The sequence below is a fragment of the Rhinoderma darwinii genome, chromosome 2, assembly GCF_050947455.1.
Source record: "Rhinoderma darwinii isolate aRhiDar2 chromosome 2, aRhiDar2.hap1, whole genome shotgun sequence".
In the NCBI taxonomy this organism is placed as follows: domain Eukaryota; kingdom Metazoa; phylum Chordata; class Amphibia; order Anura; family Rhinodermatidae; genus Rhinoderma; species Rhinoderma darwinii.
Genome location: NC_134688.1, coordinates 106,298,276 through 106,326,240, shown reverse-complemented (window position 1 = coordinate 106,326,240; position 27,965 = coordinate 106,298,276). Strand labels below are relative to the sequence as shown.

The 27,965-nt window shown below is 41.5% G+C and overlaps 1 protein-coding gene across 1 annotated transcript in view; it reads right to left on the bottom strand.

Moving 5' to 3' along the window:
- The window catches only part of MYO1A (myosin IA), a 94,890-nt gene extending 68,511 nt beyond the window's left edge, over positions 1–26,379 (bottom strand). The window contains exon 1 of the mRNA XM_075850171.1: positions 26,230–26,379. The gene's annotated coding sequence lies outside the window, so the exon portion shown is untranslated. The remainder of the gene's footprint in view (positions 1–26,229) is intronic.
- Between the last annotated feature and the right edge of the window lie 1,586 nt (positions 26,380–27,965).

Sequence of the window (27,965 nt, the reverse complement as noted above, 5' to 3'; positions counted from 1 at the left end):
CCCTGACGTCGCCTAGCAACGCTCCCGTAATTACGGGTGCACACACGTAGTCACCCGTAATTAAGGGAGCCCCATAGACTTCTATGGGCCTGCCCGTGCCGTAATTACGGCCTAAAATAGGACATGTTCTATATTTTTCAACGGCACGGGCACCTTCCCGTAAGCATACGGGGAGGTACCCGTGGCCAATAGAACTCTATGGGCCCGTAATCACGGGCCATAATTACGGCCCATAATTACGGGCGTTTTTACGTTCGTGTGCATGAGGCCTCAGACTGTGGCTCTGTGAATTTCCATACTTTACACTGCAGCTCTGCATGTTTTGCTTGACCTTCAGGCGCAAGCCCACCATAAGCATGAAGTCAGTGCAGGTGGACTGATTTCCATTACATCAAGGATAAACCTCAAGTCAGAAAAAGACTCTTATTAGAAAATTAGCAAGGTAATAACCCCAGATATAACGAGTCTCAATTATAAGAATTGCGGAGATCTCTTTAAAGTGAACGTCCATCCTTGAATATCAATTCTTGTTTATCTAAATGCATAAAAAATTGCTGTGCTGATTAATTTCTTAACCCTTTCCCGCCGCAGCCATTTTTCGGATTTTCACTTTAGTCCCCCCCCCCCCCCTCCTTCCAAAACAAAACCTTTTTTTATGTTTCAATCGAGCCGTATGAGGGCTTGTTTTTTGCGGGACGAGTTGCAGATTTTCACGCCACAATTTATTGTACAATATAATGTAGTGGGAAACTGGAAAAAAAAATCTTTGTGGGATGGAATAAGAAAAAAACAGGGATTCCTCAATCGTTTGAGGGTGTTTTATTTTTACGGCGTTCACCGTGTGGTAAAAACAGCCGTTAACTTTATTCTGTGGGTCAATAGGAGTACGGTGATACCAAATTGATATAGTTTTTTTTATGGTTAACTACTTTTACAAGGAAAAAACGTATTGATAAAAGTAAAATGTGTTTTGTCGCCATATTCTGAGAGCCATAACTTTTTTTTTTCATCAATTTAATGATTTAAGTGAATTTATTTTTTGCGGGGTGAGCTGTAACTTCTATTGGTACCATTTTGGGGTACATGAGACTTTATGATCACTTTTTATTCCATTTTTTGTGGGAGATGAACTAACCAAAAAATAGCAATTTTGGCGGTTTCATTTTTTACAACGTTCATCGTGCGGGCTAAATAATGATATATTGTAATAGTATTGAATTTTACAGGCGCGGGAATACCAATCATGTTAATTTTTATTTGTTTACATTGTGTTTGGGGAAAAAAGGAAACATTCTTTTTTTTTACTTTCAATATTTTTTTAATGTATATATATTTAAAAAAACACTATTTTACGTTTTTTAAGTCCTGGGGGACTTGAACCAGCGATCACTGCAATAATGTATTGCAGTATATAGTTATACTCACACTCTTCTATGAAGCCCTGCCGGAGTACAAATGCGGCAAACCAAGGGGCCTTCATCAGACCCCAAGGCTGCTATGCCAACCATTGACACCACGCGATCGCGTCGCGGGGGGCGTTGCACTGTTATAGATTGCTGCCCCACTGCATCTTAGGGTATGTGCACACACACTAATTACGTCCGTAATTGACGGACGTATTTCGGCCGCAAGTACCGGACCAAACATAGTGCAGGGAGCCGGGCTCCTAGCATCATAGTTATGTACGATGCTAGGAGTCCCTGCCTCGCTGCAGGACAACTGTCCCGTACTGAAAACATGATGTTGACCATTTTTGACCTTCCTGACAGAGCCTCATTTTTCAAATCTGACATGTTTCACTTTATGTGGTAATAACTCCGGAATGTTTTTGCCTATCCAAGCGAGATTGTTTTCTTGTGACACATTGGACTTTAAGTTAGTGGTAAAATTTGGATGATACATTCTAAATTGAAATGTGAAAAACACCAAAATTTAGCGAAAACTTGCAAAAATTTGCATTTTTCTAAATTTAAATGTATCTGCTTGTAAGACCAGATATACCACACAAAATTAATGCTAATTAACATCCCCCATTTCCTGATCGTCCTACGGCAACACAATTAAGGGTTAAGATACTTCATCTGACCGGATAGAAGAGATATATTACTCAGCAGTAATCAATTAAACAATTAGGAGGTCCCAGGTAACCTTAAATAGAGCCAAAATCCCTTCAGAAAGCATATTTTTTCACTTCTATGAACATGGATAGTTGAAGACATCTATACATGCTTTATACAGAGGGAGTACCTCTGTCCCTAAGCTGCGACCCATGAGGACATGGGGGGCTGTATACTGGGGGTTTCCTCTGTCCCTCGGCCTGGCTTCTAAAAATCTTACCTGGAGGTAATGAGAAGCCACGCTTCCAGTCTGGAGCGGCATACAGGTCTTACCTGTCCCTCGGCTCCTAAACGTGGATCCCATACACCTCTGGATGGGTGTCCCAAGATGGCCGCCGCCGAGGTAAGGTGTACGCTGGATTCTGGCGGATGTGCTGTGCAGTCTCCCGGACTTTGGTGCGGTCTGCGCATGCGCGAGAACAGAAATTTTGAGGAAACCTGGCGGTTCAAGAAAGGACAGCGAATCCGGCACTACAGCACTGGTGCAGCTGCTCGACCCTGGAAATTAAGGTACCCAAATCTTTCATTGTGTAATGTGAGAAGGGTTTTGCTTCCCTGAGGCCGCTTACAGATAAGATTGTAATTTACATGCCTTTTTCCCCAGCTGGCAAGTCCTGCATCTCAAGGGAAAAGTCAAAGGAAATCCAAGCACAATATGTGTAAAGGTTGTCAGCAACCGTTGCCAGGGGATTGGGACCAGAGTTTCTGCTCATCTTGCAGACCTCCTGAACAATCCTTCCATACTGAAGCCATGGAGTTTCTTTCCCGGTTTAAAGATCAGCTTACAGACACCTTTCAGGAGATTAAGTCGGCTGCTAAGCCGAAAAAAATCTAAAGGTAGAAAGCGGTCGCCCTCTCCGCATTCCCCTTCCAAATATGATCTATCGGAGGAGGATCTGGATTCAGAGGACTCTGATGGGAACATTAGAGAATATTTATCTGTTAGATAAAGACAAGGTCCCACGTTTGCTGAAAGCAGTCAAACTGACCGTGGAGACTGATAAAGATGTGTCTCATAAACCTAAAAAGAAACAACTTTATTATTTTCCGGTAAATAAAGACAAAGTCCTTCCCTCCCATCCTGATATTACAGACTGGGTCCAGAAAGATTGGGATAAGCCGGAGAGATGCATCGATCAAGGGGCGAGGTTTAAACACACCTACAGAACAGATCCCAAGTTCAGTTCTAACTGGGATGTTCCGCCCAAAGTTGATCATGCTGTCGCCAGATTGTCAAAGAAATCTGTGTTTCCTTCAGAGGAGTCCTCGCTCTTAAAGTATCCAATGGATCGCAGAGCTGATTCCATATTAAAGAAAGCCAACTTATCGTCGGCTGCAGCGTGTAAAGTGGCAACAGCTTCCATCCCGGTTGCCAGAGCCCTGCGTACATAGCTTAGTCAACTCTCTAAAGATCTGGAGGAAGGCGTACCGAGAGAGAAGATCTTGCAAAATATCCCTCTCATGAAAGCAGCTGCAGAAATTTTTGTGTGACTAGCCGCTGGATGTCTTGAAGTTTTCTTCCAGATCCCTGGCTCTCTGTAATATGGTGCGTAGAACCCTCTGGATCAAGCAATGGACAGGGGATGTGTCATCTAAAAATAATTTCTGTTCCCTACCATTACATCCCTCCTCTCTCTTCGGCGCTCAACTGGAAGACATCCTTAAATTAATTAATGACGAAAGAGGGGTTTCCTTCCCACGCCCTCCAATGAGGTCGCCATTTAGAACCTTTCAAAAACTTTCCAAAAGGTCGAAAATATTTTCGGGGGATAACAGGCAGCGTAGATTCAAACGCACGCAAGAGGGAAACCCCTCTGTTAGGAAGAAATCACCCTTTCAAAAAAAAAAATCCTAAGTTACAGTATGACGCCGAGAGAGAAGAATGTCCAGTAGGTGGAAGGCTAGGAAAATTTGTTCACCTATGGCTAAAAACGTCAACAGATGCCTGGGTCAGATCCACTAACCAGAATGGCTACTCGCTGGAACTAAACACTGTTCCAAAGAACAGATTCTGTATAAACAGAGAAAGAAATCCTATTGTTCTCAGTCTTATTCAGGACTTCATAAGGAAGGGAGCATTGGAGGAACTCCAGTATCATCAGTGGGGTTGGGGAGTGTACTCCCCTATCTTTGCCGTTCCAAAAAAAGACGACAAGTGGCGGTTAGTGATAGATCTAACATATCTGAACCAGTTCTTTATAAAGAAAAAGTTCAAAATGGAATCTATACAATCAGTCATAAATATTAACCAGGAAGGAGATTTTCTAGCCACTATCGATCTGCAAGATGCATACCTTCATATCCCTGTCCTGAGGAAACACAGGAAGTTTCTTCGGGTAGCAGTTCTTGTTCATCATCAAGTCCTACATCTTCAGTTCACCTGCCTACCCTTTGGGATAACATCAGCATCCTGAGTTTTTACGAAGGTAGCGGTGGTACTGTCGGCAGTACTATGCATGAAAGGGATCTTCGTATGCCCGTACCTAGACGATTAGCTGGTGAGAGCCCCATCAGAAGACATGCTCATAAAACACCTGAAGGTCACTCTAGACATGCTCAGATCGCACGGTTTCATCATAAACCTCCAGAAGTCTCATCTAACACCATGCACCAAGTTAAAATACTTAGGCTTCATGGTAGACACACAGAAAATGCACTGACTTTGTCCAGTGACCGGATATTTTCTATCCGTCAGGGTGTTCAGCAACTAACTTCATTGAGTCACTGCTCCATCCGTCAGGCCATGAGAGTGTTAGGCCTTCTTACATCGGCTATCGAGGCGGTCCAACGTACTAAAATCCAACGTACTAAAAAGCTGGGGCAAGAGAATAATGTCACTCGACACCTTAATATCAGTGCCTCCGGATGTGAAACGGGACCTCCAGTGGTGGCTGGTACCCTACCATCTCGATCGAGGCAGGTCTCCGAAACCAGTTCATCGGATACTCCTCACTACGGATGCCTCAGGCTTAGGCTGGGGTGCATATGTGGGAACATCATGGCTGCAAAAGAAATGATCAAAACAAGACACCTGCCTTTCATCCAACATGGAAGGGCTCAGGGCGATCAAACTAGCCCTGTCACACTTTCAGGCTGTACTACATCATCACGATGTACAAATTCAGTCGGACAACCTCCCCGCAGTGTTTTATGTAAACAAGCAATTCCCTCAGAAAGGAATGCAGTCAGATTATGCGGTGGGCAGACCGCAATCTGAGATCAGTCTCTGCAGTCCACATTCAAGGAGTGTTGAATTGGAAAGCGGATTGGCTGAGCAGGAAACTGATTCACCCAGGAGAGTGGAGCTTGAATCCGGAAGTCTTCCTCCAAATCGCCAGGAAGATGGGCAAACCATCTTTAGACGTCAATGCGACCACAAAGAATTCCAAATTAAGGACGTTTTGCTCCCTCAACTGGTCAGATCACCCATATGCCATAGACAGTCTATCATTGAGTTGGGAAAAGACCTTCATATATGTCTTTCCACCTATCCTTCTAATTCCTCGGGTGTTGAGGAAAATAAGGGATGAGAAAGTGAAGGCCATAGCGATCATTCCTCATTGGCCCAGAAAGGCATGGTCTCCGCTCGTGTTGAAACTCTCGAACGGCAACGTCTGGAAACTCCCATTACGTGCAGATCTCATGCTACAGGAGGATTGGTTTCATCCCACGTTAGACAGGTTACAGTTGACGGCATGTAAACTGAACGACAGTCTCTGATGAAGTAGTTAATACCCTATTATCATCCAGGAAACCCAGTATGACAAAAATATATTCTCAAATATTGCTTATATTTTCAAAACGTTGTCAGGACAAGGACAGGTCACCAAATACAGTGTCCACAGTATTGCAGTTTCTGCAAGAGGGATACCAGAAAGGCCTCAAGCCCAATACATTAAAAGTGAATTTGACGCCCATTAATACTAATTCAGTGGGGAGGTTCTCAAACCATCCACTGATTACCATATTTCTGAAAGCAGTTAAAAAATTAAGGCCATACTATCACAATCCTCTGCCCTCTTCTGAATTTCCCATTGTTTTGAAGCACGTCAGCCGTGCCCCATTTGAGCTGCTTCATAGTATAAACCTTAAGCTTCTCTCATATAAAACCCTATTCTTGATAGCTATTACCTCCGCAAGACGAGTTGGCGAGTTGCAAGCTCTGTCCTGTAAAGAGCCTTTTTTTAGGATTTTGCCCGAGTGCATTATGCTTAGAACAATGCCAGGGTTCTTACCAAAGGTACCATCCAGCTCCAACTTAAATCAAGAGATAATTTTGCCGGTCCTATCTGTAGACTCAGCCTCTGATACCCCTATTGACTCACATTGCTTAGACGTAAGGAGGTCCCTACTTGCTTATCTAGAAATAACGACCCCCTTTAGACAATCCGAACGGCTGCTTCTCCAATTTCAGGGGCCAAATAAGGGGAAAAAGTCCAGCAAAGCCTCACTAGCTAGATGGCTCAAAGAAATCATCAGGGACTGCTACTCCTTGGAAGGCCTAGAGTCCCCTTTAGATATTCGGGTCCACTCAACCAGGTTCACATCCATATCGTGGGCAGAAAGATGCCATGTCCCCTTAGACCAGGCCTGCAAAGCATACGTTACACTTTCTGAAGGGATTTGGGCTCTATTTAAGGTTACCTGGGACCTCCTAACTGTTTAATTGATTACTGCTGAGTAATATGTCTCTTCTATCCGGTCAGATGAATTAGCTTAACCCTTAAGAGTGCTGCCTACTGACTCCAGGAAATGAAAATTTCAGGTAAATTTTCCACATGTCTACTTTAGATTTTCATAGTTTTTTTGACCATCCTTTTATTTTTCGGGGATGTTACAAGGCTTAGAACTTTAGCAGCGATTTCTCACATTTTCAAGAAAATGTTAAAAGGCTATTTTTAGGGCACATTCAGACGTGGCGGAATTGCTGTTGAATTCCGCTGCGGACAGTCGGCAGTGGAATTCTGCAGCAGCTGTTTTTTACATTTGTTTCTATACATTTTTAGGAAACTTAGTTCAAACGTTGCGGAAAAATAACTGTGCAGAAATTAGGCTGTGGTGCAGAATTTCCCCTCCGCAGCATGCTCATGAAGTTGCGGAGAAGAAGCGGAATTTCACTCCGGATTTCAGCGTTTGCAATGCAAAAACTGAAATCTGTGGCAAGTCCGCTGTGATATCCGCAACGTCTGAATTACCTGTCAAATATGCAAATGTTGGTGCAGATTCGTTGCGTAATTGCCCCGAATCTGCACCAACATTTGCAGCGGAAAAATTCTGCCACGTCTGAACATGGCTTACAGGGACCAGTTCAGTTGTGAAGTGGCATTGAGGGGCCTATACAATACAAACCCACATAAGTCACCCCATTTTAAAAACAGCACCCCTCAAAGTATTCAAAACATCATTTAGATTTTTTTTTAACCCTTTAGATGTTTCACAAGAATTAAAAAAAGTAGAGGTGAAATTTACAAATTAGTTTTTTTTTTTGCAGAAATTCATATTTAATCCATTTTTATTAGAATATGCTTTAGGCACCATGTTAGTTTTGAAGGGCTCTTGCGGTGCCAAAACAGTGGAAATCCCTCAAAAGTGACCCCATTTAAGAAACTACACCCCTCAAGGAAATTATCTAGGGGTATAGTGAGCATTTTTACCCCATAGGTTTATTGCAGACATTATTGGAAGTAGGCCATGAAAATTAAAATCTAAATTTTTTCAAAGAAAATGTAAGTTTAGCTAATTTTTTCTCATTTCCACAAGGATTAAGGGTATGTTCACACGACAGCGTCCGTAATGGCTGAAATTACGGGGATGTTTTCAGGAGGAAACATCCCCGTAATTTCAGCCGTAACGGCATGTGCAGGCGCTTGAACGCCGCGTCCATTATGGACGTAATTGGCGCTACTTTTCATTGGAATCAATGAATAACGGCTCCAATTACGCCCAAAGAAGTGACAGGTCACTTCTTTGACGCGGGCGTCTATTTACGCGCCGTCATTTGACAGCGGCGCATAAATATACCCCTCGTGTGAACAGACAAACGTCAGCCCATTGCTTTCAATGGGCAGATGTTTGTCAACGTTATAGAGGCGCATTTTTCGGACGTAATTCGGGGCAAAAACGCCTGAATTACGTCCGTAATTAGTGGGTGTGAACATACCCTAAAGGAGAAAAAGCACCACAACATTTGTAAAGCAATTTCTCCCAAGTAAAACAATACCCATATGTGGTTATAAACGGCTGTTTGGACACATTGCAGGGCTCAGAAGGGAAAGCGCGCCATTTGGAGCAAAAATTTAACAGGAATGGTTTGGGGAGGACACGTCACATGTGCAAAGAACCTCAGGGGCCAAAACAGAGGAAACCTCCCAAAAGTAACCCCATTTTGGAAACTACACCCCTTGAGCAAATTATTTAGGGGTATAGTTAGCATTTTGACCCCACAGTTTTTTTTTGCAGAAATTATTGGAAGCAGGCCGTGAAAATGAAAATCAAAATTTTTTAAAATAAAATTTAGGTTTAGCTAATATTTCCTCATTTCCACAAGGACTAAAGGAGAAAAAGCACCACAACATTTGTAAAGTAAATTTCTCCTGAGTAAAAACAATACCCCTCATGTGGTCATAAACTGCTATTTGTAGACATGACAGGGCACAGAAGCGCCATTTGTCTTTTAGAGCTAGGATTTAGCTGGATATGTGTGTGGACGCAATGTTGCTTTTGATATAATAAAGGGGTTAATGAAGCATGAAATTACTAATTTATTGATGTATTGTACGCTTTAAAGCAATCCTTGATACATAGGCCTTGTTTTTCAGAGCAGGTTTCACAGTGGTAAATAGTGTATTTTCTTATTCCCCTCTTGGAACACACTCTGCACCTTTTTTGTGTCCTTCCCTTCTTTGCAGTTTGGGGCACTTCATTGGGGAAATGTTGCCCTGGTACAATACGTGGAGTATCGCTACCAGCTGATGTGCTTGAGCCCTCCCCTGCCTGGTTCCCAAATAGAAGTGCCTTGATCACCACCTCTTGAAAGTTAAGGAATGTCCCTGTCCGGTCTGCACATTGGGATAGCATGTAAGCGTTAAACATTGCCATCTGTATAATGTGCACGGCCAACTTTTTGTACCATACCTTTGTTTTCCACAGGGCACTATAAGGCTTCAGTACTTGATCAGAGAGATCAACCCCACCCATATACTTATTGTAGCCAGTAGCGTAACTACCGCGGTAGCAGCAGTAGCGGCTGCTACGGGGCCCGGGGCTTGAGGGGGCCCGTGCTGCCAGCCAACACGCCCTCCCAAATGCCCGGTGGCGCCGCTAGCAGCCGTTATGGCTGCTACAGGGGTAGCACCGCTACTGTGGGGCCCGCGCCACCGAGCCTTACACAGGCACTCTCATGCCTGTAGGTGTCGCTAGCACCGGAGGGGGCCCCGGTGCTAGCGGCAGCCAAATACATGTATTAGCACTGAATGGCCGGGCATGTTCCGTGCCTGACCATCCAGTGCCTTACAATGACACTGATTGGCTAGCGGCGCGATGACATTATCGCGCCGCTTCCATGCTTGGAAGGTGCTGATTGGCGGGGCAAGTCATTCTGCCCCGCCAATCAGCGTCATTGAAGGACGCTCATTCAGCTCCTGCAGACATGCTCAGAAGAGAGCATGTCTGCATCGCCAGTGAACAGCGTGGGAACCGGAGAATGTGAGTATGTCAACTTTATATATTTTTTTCCTCATAAAAATGTGAATGGCATTATCTATAGTGGGGGGGTCTATCTACAGGGGGGGTCATCTTTATGTGGGCTATTATATATAGGGGGGTCTATATGTGGGGCAGTAGCTACAGGGGGTCTATATGTGGGGGTGTGGGCCACTATATACAGGGGGGTCTATATGTGGGGGTGTGGGCCACTATATACAGGGGGGTCTATATGTGGGCCACTATATACAGGGGGGGGTCTATATGTGGGGCACTAGCTACAGGGGAGGTCTGTATGTGGGGATGCAGTATATGTGAGACACTATACAGGGGTGGGCTATATGTAGAGCACTATCTATAGGGGAGCTATTTTTTAGGGTACTTTCTATAGGGGTGGGCTATGTGTGGGACACTATATACAGGGGTGGGTTACCTGTGGGGCACTAGCAACAGGGTGGCTATATGTAGAGCACAGTCTACAGGGGTGGGCTATATGTGGGACAATATCTACAGAGGTGGGCTATACGTGGAGCACTAACTATAGGGGAAGCTATATGTAGGGCAGCACGGTGGCTCAGTGGTTAGCACTATTGCCTTGCAGCTCTGGAGTCCATATGTGGGCACTATCTACAGGGGCTTCTATGTAGGTCACTATCTACAGGGGGCACGGTGTGTGTGTGTGTGTGTGTGTGTGTGTGTGTGTGTGTGTGTGTGTGTGTGTGTGTGTGTGTGTGTGTGTGACAGTTATATTTAGATGTGTTGAGAATTTTAACTTTGTTTACAGGTGCAGAAATGTTTTAAAAGTGAGAAGCTGAAGACATCTAAACGGAAAACTGCAGAAATGGGTCATGGCCGGGAGAAATCCATCATAGATGTCTGAACCGGAGGGAGAAGAAAAGAACTAGAATCTAAGACGTCACCGGTGAGTCACTTAATGTAAATGTTTATTTTGCCTCTAATCAGTATTGTAGTCACTGTATGATCTGCAGCGAGATGATGGTGGTATGATTTTTTTTTGTGAAACCGCATCTCCCAGCATATCCTTATCATTGTTTCGGCCATGCTGGGAGCTGTAGTTTTACGCTGTACAAACCTATGCGCAGTGGCGTAACTACCGCTATAGCAGCCGTAGCGACTTCTACGGGGCCTGCAGCATGAGGGGGCCCGTGCCACCCACCGGCACGGCCCCTCCCATGGCCGCAGGCTCCGCTAGCAGCCGCTATGGCTGCTACAGCGCGACGCCACTGAAGGGGTTGTTCCTACAAAAGACATGCATCCCCTAACCATAGGATAGGGGATACATCTGGGATCGCTGGGACGCCCAGCGATGAGGAGAACGGGGGACCGAAAGTCCCCCCTAAGTTCTCCATGACAAACCTCGGACTTCCGTAGTCTATCTGCAGCTCCATGGAAATGACTTGCGCACCGGTCATGCTTGTGCGCATGCGTGACCAGCGCTCCTTTCATTTTTATTGAACTGCGCAGACGCCGGAAGTCAGAGGTTAGTCATAGAGAACTTCGGGGGACTTTCGGTCCCCCGTTCTCCTTATCGCTGCCAGCGATCACACATGTATCCCCTATCCTGTGGATAGGGGATGCATGTCTTTTGTAGGACAAACTATAGGCCGTTTTTTTTTGGGGGGAGTCTGTATGGCGTAATCTACAGAGGGGGCTGTATGGCGTTATCTACAGAGGGGGTCTGTATGGCGTTATCTACAGAGGGGGCTGTATGGCGTTATCTACAGGGGGCTGTGTATGGTGCTATCTATAGGGGGGCGCTGTGTGGTGGAATCTATAGGGAGGCACTATCTACAAGGGGGGGGTTGTGTGATACCCAGCAGAGGGGGGGGGGCCCAGTCAAAAGTTTGCTATGGGGCCCAGTCTTTCCTAGTTACGCCCCTGATTGTAGCCCAGGATGCAATTTGGCTTGTGTGTCACTGTGGGGGTACCTCATACAGGGACAGGGGTGCTGCCGCTGCCGTCAATTGTGGTCAATATAAGGACATTCCTCTTGTCCTTATATTTGACGAATAGCATGTTCTCGCAGCATAGTTCCCTGCTCTCACCCCTTCTGAGGCTTTGGCTAAGCAGTGTTTTAGGGAGGCCTCCCTGATTTTTGCGCACAGTACCGCATGCTGCAGTACTTCTGGCAGAAAGACACCTAAATAGTGGGATGCTGGTATAGAAGTTATCCACGTAAAGGTGATAACCCTTGTCCAGCAATGGGTGTATTAAATCCCACACTTTTTTCCCACTAACTCCCAGGAAGGGGGGGCATTCTTGGGATTCAATAATAGAGTCCTTCCCTTTGTAAACCCTAAACCTGTGTGTATACCCAGATGTACTCTCACACAGTTTGTACAATTCAATTCCACACCTTGCCCTCTTATTGGGCAGGTATTGGCGGAATTTAAGCCTCCCCTTAAAATGAACAAGAGACTCGTCTGTGGAAATATATTATACATACGGCGCATGTTGGGAAAGGGTTAAACGAGCAGGATGGTGCTCAAGCGATATCCCGCTCGCTACACTGAAGTTTCGGCTATATGTACATCCAACACGCTTGTTCTATGCAGCGTACTTAGCCCGTGAGACCGCTTCATACTCCCTCCCCACCTGATGTGCGCCGTATATATATGGTGGATATCAAGAAGGGGTTAATATATCTTTATAGTTTTCAGAGCTTTGGTTTTTTTTTTTCAGACCTTCAGATCCCCTGCATAGACATATAGTTAAAAGATAGGGATTTGGAACTCAGTATCAGAAAAATGGAGCTCCAAACCCTATGATGATATATTGAGAAATTAATCCGAAAAAAATTGTGGACCTAAAACTGAGATGATGATAACAGATGGAGTAACTACCAATATTACTGCCCAGGTTCTCTCTTTGCTGTTACTATATAATGTGGAAAGAGGGGTATTTAGTCAACTACTGACAGTAATTTTAACAGTAATTTTATTTTTATAGCCTACAATTTACAAGCAGCAATACGGTTTATGGTTGGACACTTAGCAACAAGTCATTTTATTATGAAGATCGGCGCTGGACATGCATTGAATTGCACTGACACTGCAAATGTGAACTCTGCTCTGTAATAACCACAATAAAATACAAAGATCATTACTTCGGAGGGCTTCAGAGTCCGCTCGGAATGAAACATAAGATCTCAATAGATATGATGAACCGCTTTCTCATTTTATAATGCTTTATCAGCATATTTTCAAGACCATGAGTTTAAAGGAGAATAACTAGATGTAATATATATTAAAATAAGTTTCCTGTAAGTGAAAAATGTGAAAACGTTTTTTTTTAATGATATCTTAATTCTATGTTGAGTTATTAGACTGGAGTCCTGTGAGATTCTTATGACAATACTATCTTTTCTCATCTCTATTAAGTTCCATTTGCACACACATACCTGACACTATTCAAGCCATTAAGGATACAAACATTGAAGTCAATGGTGATTTGGATTTACACTATGTCCCTATGATAACACTGAACTTCAGAGACATGAAAATAGGGAGTGTTGCCACGATATCGCGCACCAGCTGCAGGCTTCAGGCTCGTAACTTCAAACACTTATAAGACATCAGAATTTTCTTTTTTCTTTCCGGGTCATTTATGTTTATAAATGGTCATAATTTATGCCATTGCATCCTGGCATGTTGCCATTTTCCTCTTCTCCTATTTAGTAGATGTAAATGCAAATTTAATTTGCATCAGGCATTTAAATTGTATTTACATTGTGTAACAACAGAATTCCAATGAACTACTTAAAAAGTTGTTCCCATCTTATAAAGTGATGGCATATCGCTAGGATTGGACATAGCTTCATGGTTGGTGGTTGTCCGACCTCTGTGATACCCACCCATCCTAAGAATGGAGGGGCCGCAGCGCTGATTTAGTGCTGCATCCCCTTCTAATTTGTTTCTACACAGCAACGCTCCCAGCCACACGGCGGCTGTGAAGGGAACTGCAACCGGCCCCATTCACTTGCAGCTTCCTGCGTGGGCCAGTGTGACGCTGCGCCAGGAAAAACAGTGAAGGGAATGCAGCTCTAAATCAGTGCTGCAGCCTTTTCATTCTCAGAATCAATGGGGGTTCAAGAGGTCAGACCCCCACCAATCATAATGTGCGGGTTCAAGAGGTCAGACCCCCACCAATCATAAAGTGGGGGTTCAAGAGGTCAGAGCCCCACCGATCATAAAATGATGGCATATTGTAGCAAAGATGGGAATTCCTGTTTAATGCTTATTTGACATTTCCCTGTTCTTTGAAAAACTGTTCAAACTCGTGTCAAGCAGCAAGGGGGACATGTGTGAGCAACCAGTTTCAAATCCAGCTACAAATTTCCAATTATTAAGCCGGGTTCCCACGGTTCAGATACGCTGTGTAAAAACTGCGCATCATATCTGACCTGGAACCCGCAGCAAGCTGTGGTTTTTCTAACGGAATTTCCGCTTCACAAAGCAGCGCTTTGAAAAAGAAAAAAAGCCGTTCATACTTACTCCCTCCCTCTTCTCTGAGCGTAGTCCGACCTCCCTGTATGAAGTTGCAGGCTGCAACGGTCACATGGGATGCAACGTCATCCCATGAGGCCGAACTGCAGGAAGAAGGAGAGAATTCTGGGTAAGTATGATTTATTTTTATTTTCCTGAGTTGTGATTTTTGCAGCGGAATCGCTGTTGCAACTTTTTGCATCACCATTGAATTCAATGGGCAAAACTCACAACAGAAAATCAACGAAAATTTAGCATAAATTGTCAAGTTGTGGATTTAAATTCCATACCGCAGGTCAATTTATTAACGTTTACGCTGTGGTTTTTTTCTGCAGCGTGGGCATGAGATTTTCTGAATCTCATCCACTTGGCTGCTACTGTAAATGCTGTGGAATTTCCGAACAGAATTCTGTTGCGGAAATTCTGCAGCGTTTACGCTGCGTGGGAACCCGGCCTTAGCAGTAACATTGCTGTTTTTTTGCTATTTCTGTATCGTTTTGACTTTATATTTCAGGTTGTTATCTTGCTTGTAAATATTTTTCTCTCAAGTTCTCTTGTGGACTGCAGCAGGCTTTTTATTAGCCATAAAGATTAATTTTGGCAGAGAACATAGAACCTTGTTCCACTTTGTTTCAGAGTCTCCTATATGCATTTTGGCAAACCGCAATTTGAATTTTTTCTCAATAGTGGTAATATCTTCTTTTCCTTTCTCCCATACAGGTGTAACCTGTGATGTGCTCACTAGTTGTGTGTCTTAGTCCCAGAAGCTCTTACGTCTTTCACAGTTGTCAGAAGTCTTCTTGGGACCTCCTTCTCTAGAGCATTGTCATTACGGCAGCCTGCTCTAAACACATTTTAAGTTGTGCTACACGCCTTCTTAAAAGTGCCTCAAGAGATATGAGTAACTTTTACATCAACTTTTTGGGAGTGGTTTTTTTTTATATATAAAAATAAAGAAAAATAATATGGTTTTTTTTCCCCAAAAAATTGTGGAAAAAAATTGTTTATATTCCATGTGTTGAAAATTAAAATCACAGCCTTATTTCTAACCGATTTTCTGTGGAAAGGCCACAGATTATACTACAATGAAACCTCTTTGAGACGGCCCCCCAAAATTGCATTAAAAAGTGGTCTTCCTTTAGGGGGGGGGGGGGTCTTCTCAAAAAGATGGCCAGTATGCATAATATGTGGTGGAACTGAAAATCTGTCACAATAAATTTTGTCTGCATAAGGGGGTGGTCTTCTCAAAGTGGTGGTCTTTTGAAGAGGTTTTACTTTATCTGTTAATATCTGCATGCGGATTCACAGTGTGGATTGTGCCGCAGACTTTATCCGCAGCATGTGAAAACACACAAAACCCAATGGCTGCTGCAGTGGTATTTTAGGTCATAGTTATAGGGTTAGTAGATATTCATTCAGTTATAGTGTGTTTAACACTTGATAAACAAACCATTTTTCGTTTCTTTATTTAAATTTCCTCCCCAACTTCCAAAAGCCATAACTCTTTAATTTTTCCATTGACGTAGCCGAATGAGACCTGTTTTTTTCGCGGAACGAGTTGTAATATATAATATAATAATAATCTTTATTTATATAGCGCCAACATATTAGTAAAAGGGGGGGGGCAGGGAAAGGAAATAAAGAGGACCCGTCATCTGCCCAAAAACTGCAGGGTATAGGCAACTAATGTCACCATTTAAAGAACCATATCATGTACTGGTAGACTGAAATAAAATTGGAAATTTTTGGGGGTTTTCATTATTACGCGATTCACCATGCGGTAAAAATGACATGTTAACTTTATTCTGCGGGTCAATAAAATTGTGGCGATACCAAATTTAGATTTTTTTTTAATTGTGTACCACTTTTACAAATAAAAAAAAACGATATTTAAAAAAATAAATAAAAAATAAATATATATATATATATATATATATAAAGATATTGTGTTGCTATATTCTGAGACCCATAACTTTTTTATTTCTCCATCGATGGAGCGGTCTGAGAGCTTATTTTTTGAGGGAAGATCTGTAGTGTTTATAGGAACATACGTTTTTATCACATTTTATTACATTTTTTTAGGGAAGCGAGGTGACCAGAAAACAGCAATTCTGGCATTGTGAATTATTGTATTCCTACTGTGTTCGTGTGGTGATATAAATAGCATGATACTTTATATACTTTAGGGGGGAAATGGTAAAAGTTATTTTTTGATCTTTTAATAATTAAATTTTTTTGTACATTATTAATATTTTTATTTAACTGTTTTCTTACAGTCTTTCTAGGGCACAAGACACTGCAATACCTATGTACTACTATGTATTGTGTGTTTTATCAGCTTCTTCTAAGCTCTCTGGCAGGGCTTAATAGGAGCAGAAAGATGGCTGACCTGTGAGCCTTTATAATCCCGCTCCATACTCCCAAATACCGCCAAGAGGATAAAGAGGACCTAGCACCTCTCCTGACATGTCTATTTCAATAAATACTAATACACGTATCCCTGATGAAATATCAATTTTGAGAAATATTTTCCAAGAACTCTGCTTTGTGCCATTCCTCTGTTTATTGGTCCTAGAGATGTATGAAAATATTGACTACTGGGTGTTTAGCATTCCCCTTGTCAAAAGGGTGTGTCCCTACACAGTCTAACAGTGTCAGCATTGATTGGACATGGCCAAACTCACCCAGTTGTCAATTTATTTATACAGTTCTAGGAGGCATAACAGAGGAACGAGCACAAGGTATTAAGAAAAATTGTTCCAGAATTGTTATTTCATGGACAATACAATTATTTACTCAAACAGACATGTTAGGGGAGGGGACAGGTCCTCTTTAAATCCACAGTGACTCAATGTAGTTACACCATAAATAGTCCATACTTTATTGAGGCACTGAATGTTGGTATTGTGGACAATATAATGTTAGAACTGGTTTGTTCATCTTTGGTCATTCTGAGACATGTTTTCTTCTACCATATGAATGCACACTCCACTTTGTATTTCTGGAAAATGCACAGTAATTCATAATAGTATCAAGTCAGGTTCATTTACCATAAAGCTCCTACAGCTGACATCCGGAACAGCAACTTGAATACTCTGGAGAGGAAGGATGTGAAATCCAGGATGCAAAGCACTGAATGAAATGCCACATGCCCTATAGGCATAGAACAATTAAAGCCATGCGGAAACCTAATGTGTTAACTTGGTAAACATCCTGATATAAAATAAGGCTCAACAACTCTTCTACCTAATAATGCTAAACAGTAATACTGTATTTTTTACTGTCTTCACATGTGGTCTCCAACCTGTGGCTATTCAGCTTTTGGGAAACTACCACTCTCAGCAAGCCTAGACAGCCGCAAACTCTAAAGACATGCTGAGGGTTGTAGTTTCCAACAGTTGATTATTCACAAGTGTGAGTCCACTGGTCTACACTATCAAGTCTCACACTGTGACTTATTTCTTGTTCCCTCCAAAACTAGGGTTTAGGTCTAGACTTGTAAAAATCCAAGTCACTAATGTGTCACAACATTCCCAAAATGTTTCCGGGTGGGCGGGTAGTGTAGTTTATTGCAGTGCCACACCCGCAGATGTATAAGAAACTACACTACCGTTCAAAAGTTTGGGGTCACCCAGACAATTTTGTGTTTTCCATGAAAATTCACACTTATATTTATCAAATGAGTTGCAAAATGACTAGAAAATATAGTCAAGACATTGACAAGGTTAGAAATAATGATTTTTATTTCAAATAATAATTTTCTCCTTCAAACATTGCTTTCGTCAAAGAATGCTCCATTTGCAGCAATTACAGCATTGCAGACCTTTGGAATTCTAGCTGTTAATTTGCTGAGGTAATCGGGAGACATTTCACCCCATGCTTCCAGAAGCCCCTCCCACAAGTTGGATTGGCTTGATGGGCACTTCTTGCGTACCATACGGTCAAGCTGCTCCCACAACAGCTCTATGGGGTTGAGATCTGGTGACTGCGCTGGCCCCTCCATTACAGATAGAATACCAGCTGCCTGCTTCTTCCCTAAATAGTTCTTGCATAATTTGGAGGTGTGCTTTGGGTCATTGTCCCGTTGTAGGATGAAATTGGCTCCAATCAAGCGCTGTCCACAGGGTATGGCATGGCGTTGCAAAATGGAGTGATAGCCTTCCTTATTCAAAATCCCTTTTACCTTGTACAAATCTCCCACTTTACCAGCACCAAAGCAACCCCAGACCATCACATTACCTCCACCATGCTTGACAGATGGCGTCAGGCACTCTTCCAGCATCTTTTCAGTTGTTCTGCGTCTCACAAATGTTCTTCTGTGTGATCCAAACACCTCAAACTTCGATTCGTCTGTCCATAACACTTTTTTCCAATCTTCCTCTGTCCAATGTCTGTGTTCTTTTGCCCATATTAATCTTTTCCTTTTATTAGCCAGTCTCAAATATGGCTTTTTCTTTGCCACTCTGCCCTGAAGGCCAGCATCTCGGAGTCGCCGCTTCACTGTAGACGTTGACACTGGCGTTTTGCGGGTACTATTTAATGAAGCTGCCAGTTGAGGACCTGTGAGGCGTCTATTTCTCAAACTCTAATGTACTTGTCTTGTTGCTCAGTTGTGCAGCGGGGCCTCCCACTTCTCTTTCTACTGTGGTTAGAGCCTGTTTGTGCTGTCCTCTGAAGGGAGTAGTACACACCATTGTAGGACATTTTCAGTTTCTTGGCAATTTCTCGCATGGAATAGCCTTCATTTCTAAGAACAAGAATAGACTGTCGAGTTTCACATGAAAGCTCTCTTTTTCTAGCCATTTTGAGAGTTTAATCGAACCCACAAATGTAATGCTCCAGATTCTCAACTAGCTCAAATGAAGATCAGTTTTATAGCTCCTCTAAACATCAAAACTGTTTACAGTGGTGCTAACATAATTGCACAAGGGTTTTCAAGTGTTTTCTAATCATCCATTAGTCTTCTAACACAGTTAGCAAACACAATGTACCATTAGAACACTGGAGTGATGGTTGCTGGAAATGAGCCTCTATACACCTATGTAGATATTGCATTAAAAACCAGACGTTTGCAGCTAGAATAGTCATTTAGCACATTAACAATGCATAGAGTGTATTTCTGATTAATTTAATGTTATCTTCATTGAAAAAAACTGTGCTTTTCTTTCAAAAATAAGGAAATCTGTAAGTGACCCTAAACTTTTGAACGGTAGTGTACATTACTCAGCATTCCAAGCTCTCTTAGCGTCTGTATGCATGGAGAATTTACAAGACATGTGCTGTACATAGGGTACCACCCAGTAGATCAATTAGGCTACCAAGGACCATGCATTCAACTAGTGGCCACGAATGAGCACCTGTAATAATCTACTAAGCCCAGAAATCAGAAAACCCCTTTCATTTCATTAGTTTAGCTATAGCCCTAGCAACTAGCAGAATCAAGAGACTAAGAGCACGTTCAGACGTGGGGGATTTGCTGCGAAATTGTGTAAATTCGCAGCAGACTTTTTCTCTTTGGTTTCTATAGCTTTTTAGGTAACTTAGTGCAGACGTTGCGCAAAACAACAGTGCGGAAAGCAGCTTGCTGTGCGGAATTTACACTCTGCAGCATGCACAGTCTGTTGCGGAGAAGCAGCGGATTTTCACTGTGGATTTCAGCTTTTGCAATACAAAGGCTGAAATCTGCGGCAAGTCTGGTACAAAATCCACCATGTCTGAATAAACTGTCAAATATGTAAACTTTGCTGCAGAATCGTTGCGTAATTGTCGCGAATTTGCAGCAAAATCCGCCGCTGTAAATTTCCGCCACATCTGAACCTAAGAAGGACATGAAATGTTTATGGTTAACACTTTCCTCCACTGCTTGATGCATAAAGGGGAACTATCATTGGTGTAATATAAAAAGCAAACTTATTTGTTGAGTCGTTTATGCTCCTGTGTCAACATGACAATACTTCCTGTTAATAGTGACATTCTGTGGGTTTAAATCACCATCCACTTTAATGTCCACAGAAAAACATATAAAACTGACACAATTCAAGCAACTTAAAATGATTTTTTTATATTATTCGGATCCACATATTGCCCCTTTGACCATGTAAACTTGCCAGAGTACGACAGGAAGTATCGTCATGTGGACATATTAGCAAGCATCAGGCTTGTAACCTCAAACATTGAAGATCTGTGAAAGGTTAAAGACAAATAGAGATGTAAGATATTATGTTAGTCCCTTCTAATGGAACTGAATATCACTAATAAGGTTGCCTGATATGTGGAGACAATGGCAGAAGTGCTTTTTAGGCCACTCTCAACATCAAAGTAAGGGCAAGAGACCAATTCCCCGTTTCTGTTTCCTCTATTCCTGAGTGAGTGCATACTTTCCTGCAATAAGTAAGATAGAGAAGTAATATTGAGAACTTTTATAGCTAAAATAGAAAACGGTCCTCAATAACCATTGCACTACAATGTAGACACAGGCTAATGCTCTGCAATCATGTCTTCTAAGTCTATTTCCGACCAGGGCGCTTCATATACTGTATACTCTGCATATTAGCTGAAAGTGAATTGGAGACATAGGAAAGTTATGGGTAATATCAATGGATGAATTACCATCTAAACCTCTAAGTACTACAATGTCAAGATCTTTCCACTGATCCCTAAAAATAAATATATTCTTGTATAATCTTTGCTAAATAATGTTTTCAATTCATTTGGATACAAAAAAAGTGACGCTATTATACATGTCAGCCCAAAATTAGCGGAAGGACAGTGCGTGTTTATTACCACTTTGCTGGAATTCTTGCGTTTATCAGCTTTGCAGAATGCCTGATATATCTAAAGTTCTGTGTCCATTGTTTGTGGCTTCCGTTCTGTCGGGTTTTTGACAGCAGCGATAGATCTTGCCATCAAAAACCCTAAAAACCAATGGAAACCTGACAGACCCATTATAAGGGTATGTTCACATCTGCGTCACCTTTCCGTTCATGGGCTCCGCTAGACCTTTCCATTGGAGGAACCCATGAACGTAAAGGCAAACGGAAACCATAGCTTCCGTTTGCATTACTATTGATTTCAATGGTAATGCCTTCGTTGCTAATGGGTTCCGTTCCGTAAGGTATCTGATTTTTTTGCCAGAAACAATAGCGTACTCGACTGCGCTATTGTTTCTGCCAAAAAACGGAAACCTTATGGAACAGAAACAAATGGAAATCATTGGTAACCGAAAAATTACCATTGAAATCAATGGTAACGCAAACGGAACCTATGGTTTCCGTTTGCCTTTCCGTTTATATGTTCCTTTGATGGAAAAGTCCAGCGGAGCCCATGAACGGAAGGGTGACGCTAATGTGAACACACCCTTAGTCAATAGGATCCATCAGGATTTGGAATCTGTTTGAAAATGGATGTCATATCTTTCATGGTTCTATTTAGAACGGAAGACATGACGGCAGTATGAACAGAGTCTTAGTCATTATGTGCATGTCCAGATTGATCGTACATGTGCCTATTGATATTTATTGAACACTGGGATACATTGACGTAGAAGATACAGCAATTTTTGCTGGCCAAAAGCTTCTTCCAATGTGTGATCAAACCACAAAGTTTGGCTTGTCCAGTCCACTCATATATAATGGGAGAGAGGGAGTGAGAAATAGTAAAAGAGAGGGGGATTGTGTGTGTTGCCTAACCCAACTATGTTTTTACAATATTTTTAAGGGAAAGATAAACTTGCAAAGGAATAACAATAACTTAGTAGCACTTGCCCTTTAAAATCCTCTTATTGCAGAGAAACAATTAAATATTTACTCTATTGCCATTTGCCCCCTCCCCCTCTAAGCTTTTTACGTCCATTAAGTATCTGTTTCATGAGGTCATCTCATAAATGTGATCAGTGAAACACAAACTGCAATGTAAATGGTTACATATTATTCATGTGCATTCAGACATCAAACAATTCAGACTCGCATACACACTGGAAGAGTACGTACCATGGCAGCCACATAGGTTGCCTCTCCAGCGCGTATACTTTGAGTGGGTATGTGTTTTTGAATGCCCATGGTTAGGGTTAGATCGACACTTTCCAGGTTGGTCTAATTTGCATTTTAATGGGTAGTGAGAACCTGCACAGCGATGTGGTTTCCACGCAGAGTGCTACAATGTTAGCTACAATGGATAGCCTGTCTTGGTTGGTTAGGAGTGTGCTGGTGTCCATATGGACAAAAGTATTGGGACACCTACACGTTACACTTACAGGAGATTTTATGACATCCTATCCTAATTCCATAGGCATTATTACAGAATTGCCCCCCCCCCCCCCCCCTTTGCAGCTAAAACAGCTTCCACTTTTCTGGGAAGGCTTTCTACAAGATTGTGGAGTGTGTCTGTGGGAATTTTTGCCTATTCATTCAGAAGAGCATTATTGAGGTCAGACACTGACGTTGGATGAGAGGTCCTGGCTCGTAATCTCCGTTCTAGTTCATCTCAAATGTTTTGGTATTCAGAAGCATTAAGATTTCCCTTCACTCTAACTAAGGGGCCAAGGCCAAACCCTATTAAAAAGACAAAAAAACAAGGTGTTATCCCTTCTTCCCCATGATGGTAATGACAGAGGAGGTTTGGAACTACAGTTATTGAGTCAGCACTTTTATGCAATATGTACCTCAGCCCTTGGCGACCCTGCTCTGTTGCTTTACGTGGTCTGCCACTTCATGGCTGAATTTCTGTGGTTCCTAAATGCTTCCACTTTGCAATAATACCACTCACAATTGATCGTGGAATATCTAGGAGGGAAGAAATTTCACAAACTGACTTGTAGCAATGATGGCATCCTATTACAGTACCACGCTGGAATTGAGTGAGCTCTATAGAACGACCCATTCTTTCATGAATGTTTGTAAAGGCGACTGCACGACGGGGTTTTGGATTTTCAACACCTGAGGGAATGGGACCGTGTTAAGTACCTGAACTCAATGAACAAGAGGCTTGACCCCATACTTTTGTCCATATAGTATATATATATATATATATATATATATATATATATATAAAACATCACAATGAATTACAGAAAACCATATGTATATACTCTATATATAAAATATGTATGTACAGTGTATATATATATCCATATGTATTAAGTTGGTATTTACTTTGGTTGTACCATCCCCATGTACAAGACTGGCTGCTGCTCAGTTGATCTACAATACTGTATTGTTTATGTTGTGGAGGGATTTGCCGTGGTGTCAGCATCCACAGAAAACGTACAAAAAAATAATAATAATAATAATAATAAAAATCCCTGCAATTCCTCTCTTAATATCCTCATTATCTTTGATCCTATTTTGTCTCATATTGCAAATAATGCTGAGAAATATATAGGATATTTTCTATATGTATCAGCCACCCTTCTCACAATCCTGTATCTGGTTGTAAGACAACTGGCTGAAGCAGGAGCCTCCCCCATCTGCCCTGTCTGTAGTAGGACACACAGATTGTTAAGCCCCGCCCCATCTGCTAAGTCCTGCCTCTTCAACAGTTCAGCAGCCGAAAATGGAATGGATCAGCAGGATATTAATCCCTGTGCTCTCTGCAGGATTTCTACAAGACTGTTTGTTTCATTAACACACATTAGATAATGCAGACTGACAAACAGTGGGGGTAAAATATCTCCTGTTTATTTTTATCATTAATTTCTAAGTTTATGTTCCTTTAAATGGCAGCTACAGTGAAGTATTATAAATTATCCCTAACAGTCACAACAGCTGATCTATCTGACGGTTTCCATGAACACATTGCAGTTTGACAATATTCAACATGTACTGGTTAATTATTATAGAATATTTGACTATAGGCAATGCAAGTGCCACAGTATTAAACAGAGTGGAGAATTGAAGTGCTCTGCAGACTTTCTGTCTTCTAAAGACTTCATATTCACCTTTGACTACCAAGGCAGAGTAATAAAACTAATCTTATCTATTCTTTCAAATAAAAAGTAGAAATAATCTGCCATTTCCATGCCATAAATACATAAAAATACATAAGCGAGCAAAGATCAGGCCAGTAACAGGGATATACTTTACACATTGTCATGGATTGTGAGAACTTGCTAGCAGTGTTGTTACAGTATCAGCTTGGACATTGATAGATCAGATGGGAAAAGTCCAGCACACCCTGGACACGCCATAGAATAGTGATACTGACCGGGCTGACACATCACCGCTACACCTTACAGCACTCACATACTTCAAAGAAGGTCAAAACCGCCAATTACATGATCTCTCTTAGGCCCTGTTCACATATCAGTGTTGTATGTTTAGAGTGTACACCGGAAAAGCTCAGGACAAACACGCTAAACGTGTCCATAGGGTTACATTAGTCCGATGGAGGCCAAAAGAGTGCCCTTTTGGCTTTTTTTCTGGCCGTTATACTTATAAAAACAAAGTATGGAATAGCGTAGTAGAGTATCAGAGCAGGTTATCAGAGTGTTCACAATTTTATGACATTTTAGGCTCTGGAAATGAAGACTGGAAAATGCACTAAGTCGTCTCCATATACTAATATTACAGATAGTTGAAATAATTAAAGAAACACTCCGACATTTCAATATCAGAAGATTTGCCTGAAAACATCATGAATGAAAGGTTATTATGCAAACATTTGAATAGTGCAATATTTGCATCGGCCAACGGTACAAGCCGTAACTGAGAAAAAAGTTCAACCACGTCCACACATTTCCATTTAAGCCGAAAAATTTGTTTCACAACCAAAAACACTTCCTAGATAAACCATCTGAATTATCATTAAGTACATGGTATATGACCTAAAAGCTGGAATTTTATTAAATGAATGTTATGACATGCAAAAGCAAAATAGATAGGTAGATGGATAGATAGATAGATAGATAGATAGATAGATAGATAGATAGATAGATAGATAGATAGATAGATAGATAGATAGATAGATAGATAGATAGATAGATAGATAGATAGATAGATAGATACCAGATAGATAGATACCAGATAGATAGATAGATAGATAGATAGATAGATAGATAGATAGATAGATAGATAGATAGATAGATAGATAGATAGATAGATAGATAGATAGATAGATAGATAGATAGATAGATAGATCTTGGATTGCTAGATATGAGAGAGATAGATAGATAGATAGATAGATAGATAGATAGATAGATAGATAGATAGATAGATAGATAGATAGATAGATAGATAGATAGATAGATAGATACTAGATAGAGAGATAGATAGATAGATAGATAGATAGATAGATAGATAGATAGATAGATAGATAGATAGATAGATAGATAGATAGATAGATAGATAGATCTTGGATTGCTAGATATGAGAGAGATAGATAGATAGATAGATAGATAGATAGATAGATAGATAGATAGATAGATAGATAGATAGATAGATAGATAGATAGATAGATAGATAGATAGATACCAGATAGATAGATAGATAGATAGATAGATAGATAGATAGATAGATAGATAGATAGATAGATAGATATGAGACAGATAGTACATCATGGTATCACGATAAGCTCTGTCAAGTGACAAAATCAGCTCTGCCTTATTTTTACATAAATTTAAACTAAATAATTATTATATTTCTGTCTAACAAAACTTAACGCTAGGGCTTTACATTGATAATTGAAGTCCTAGTCCTTTAAAAACGAAACTGGAAATAATATGCATTTATACTATACTGAAGATTTAAAGATTTTCACAAGTTTATATATTGTCCAGTATAAGGAAATGTAATTTGAGCAGCATGTTCTCCCAGCAAGAGGAAGTAAAGTCACCTTTCTCCTTGAACTATGGACTCTTTTCACTTAGTTTCAGTTATTTGGCAGCTGAAGAATTAGAGTAAATGTGCACTTACCTGCCTACTAGAGAGAAATGTGGATTCACAGGCAATAAGTGCTGGCAGTGGGATTGAGCTGTAGTCCCCTGATGATGAAGAAGACTCCCAGGAGCCTTGAAGACCAGGATACTGGAGCAGAATCCCTGTATGTGTGCTCACTGGGAGCTGTCCATGGTGTCTGGCAGCAGTGGTCAGTGACTGGCAGCGCTTCCAGCTGAGAACAGCCCTTTAGTCACCACACCTATTTCCTTAAGTAGCTGACACTGGATCACCCCCTACCTGACACTGTGCAATACTGCAAACAGGAGAAGCAGAAGTGGAATCTGCAGAATCGTTGGATTCCATCTTTAGTAAAGAAGATTTTACGGCCTTTATAATGAGGATTAGATATAGTCAATATATATATAGAAAGTACACAGTTTGTGTGAGTATATAGAGATATCTACAAATAAAGAACTCTGCTACATTTCGATATAGGTAAACAGATGTTCTGAAGAATGGCAGCACTCCAATTGCAGCAAAGTTTCAGTTACTATAAGGGCATGTTCACATGTGGCAGAGTTTTTCCGCTGCAAATGTTGGTGCAGATTTGGGGCAATTACGCAACGAATCTGCACCAGCATTTGCATATTTGACAGGTAATTCAGACGTTGCAGAAAACACAGTGGACTTGCCACAGATTTCAGTTTTTGCATTGCAAAGGCTGAAATACGCAGTGAAATTCCGCTGCTTCTCCGCAACAGACAGTGCATGCTGCAGACTGAAAATTCCGCACCGCATCCTATGGTCCGCAGCAGAGTTTTCCGCAATGTCTGAACTAACTTGCCTAAAAATATATTGAAACAAATGTAAAAAACGGCCGCTGGAGTATTCCACTGCAATTCCACCACGTCTGAACCTGCCCTTAGGGTGGCTTCACATGTTTTTTTTGTGGCTTTTCCTGGCTCTTTTACAGCAAAAAACGCTGCTGCTAGATGTTGGCTTGAAGTAAATCAGGAAATATAAAATACACTACAAACATGACATTTTTTGAGGCGGCTTTTTTTTCTTTTGTCTTGCGCTTTTTGGGTCAGTGGCGCTTTTTACAAATCGCATCAAGCCTGGCTTCTGCATTTTTTTCCTTCTTGGCTTTCTTTCTCTTTAAAAAAAACGCAAGTGTCAATGTGTGTTGCGATTTTTAATTGGCTTTTTTGTGGTGTTTTTCAGAATAAATCATGTGTTGCAAAGAGGAACCTTTGCATCACATGATCTTTGAATCACATGATTTGCAATGTGAAATATTCTGCATAAAAGAAGCACACTATTTGGAAAAAACGCCACAAAAAAAAGCACCATCAAAAAACGCATGTACCGTTTTACTAAAAAACGTGAGTATTTTTAGATGTTTTTTTTTTTAGTATAGGAATTTTTTTGTGCGGGCGGGCGGACGTTTAACGCAGCGGTCAATCCGGCTGAATATACGCACCAAATGAAATCACTAAAGTAATGGCATGTGCAAGGAAATAGAATCAATGAGGCTGCATCGCTCGTACGAGCGCCACGGCCCCGTCAAACAGCTGATCGGTGTGGGTGCCGGGAGTCGGACCCCCACCAATCTAATAATGTTGGCCTATTCTAATAGGTCATACATTTTAAAATCCAGGGTAACCCACTTAATACATGAAACAAGTCCGAATATAACTTGCTATTACACGCTATCATGGGCATAACTATCAGGGTAGCAGGCAGGGCAGTTGATATGGGGCTCAGCAAGA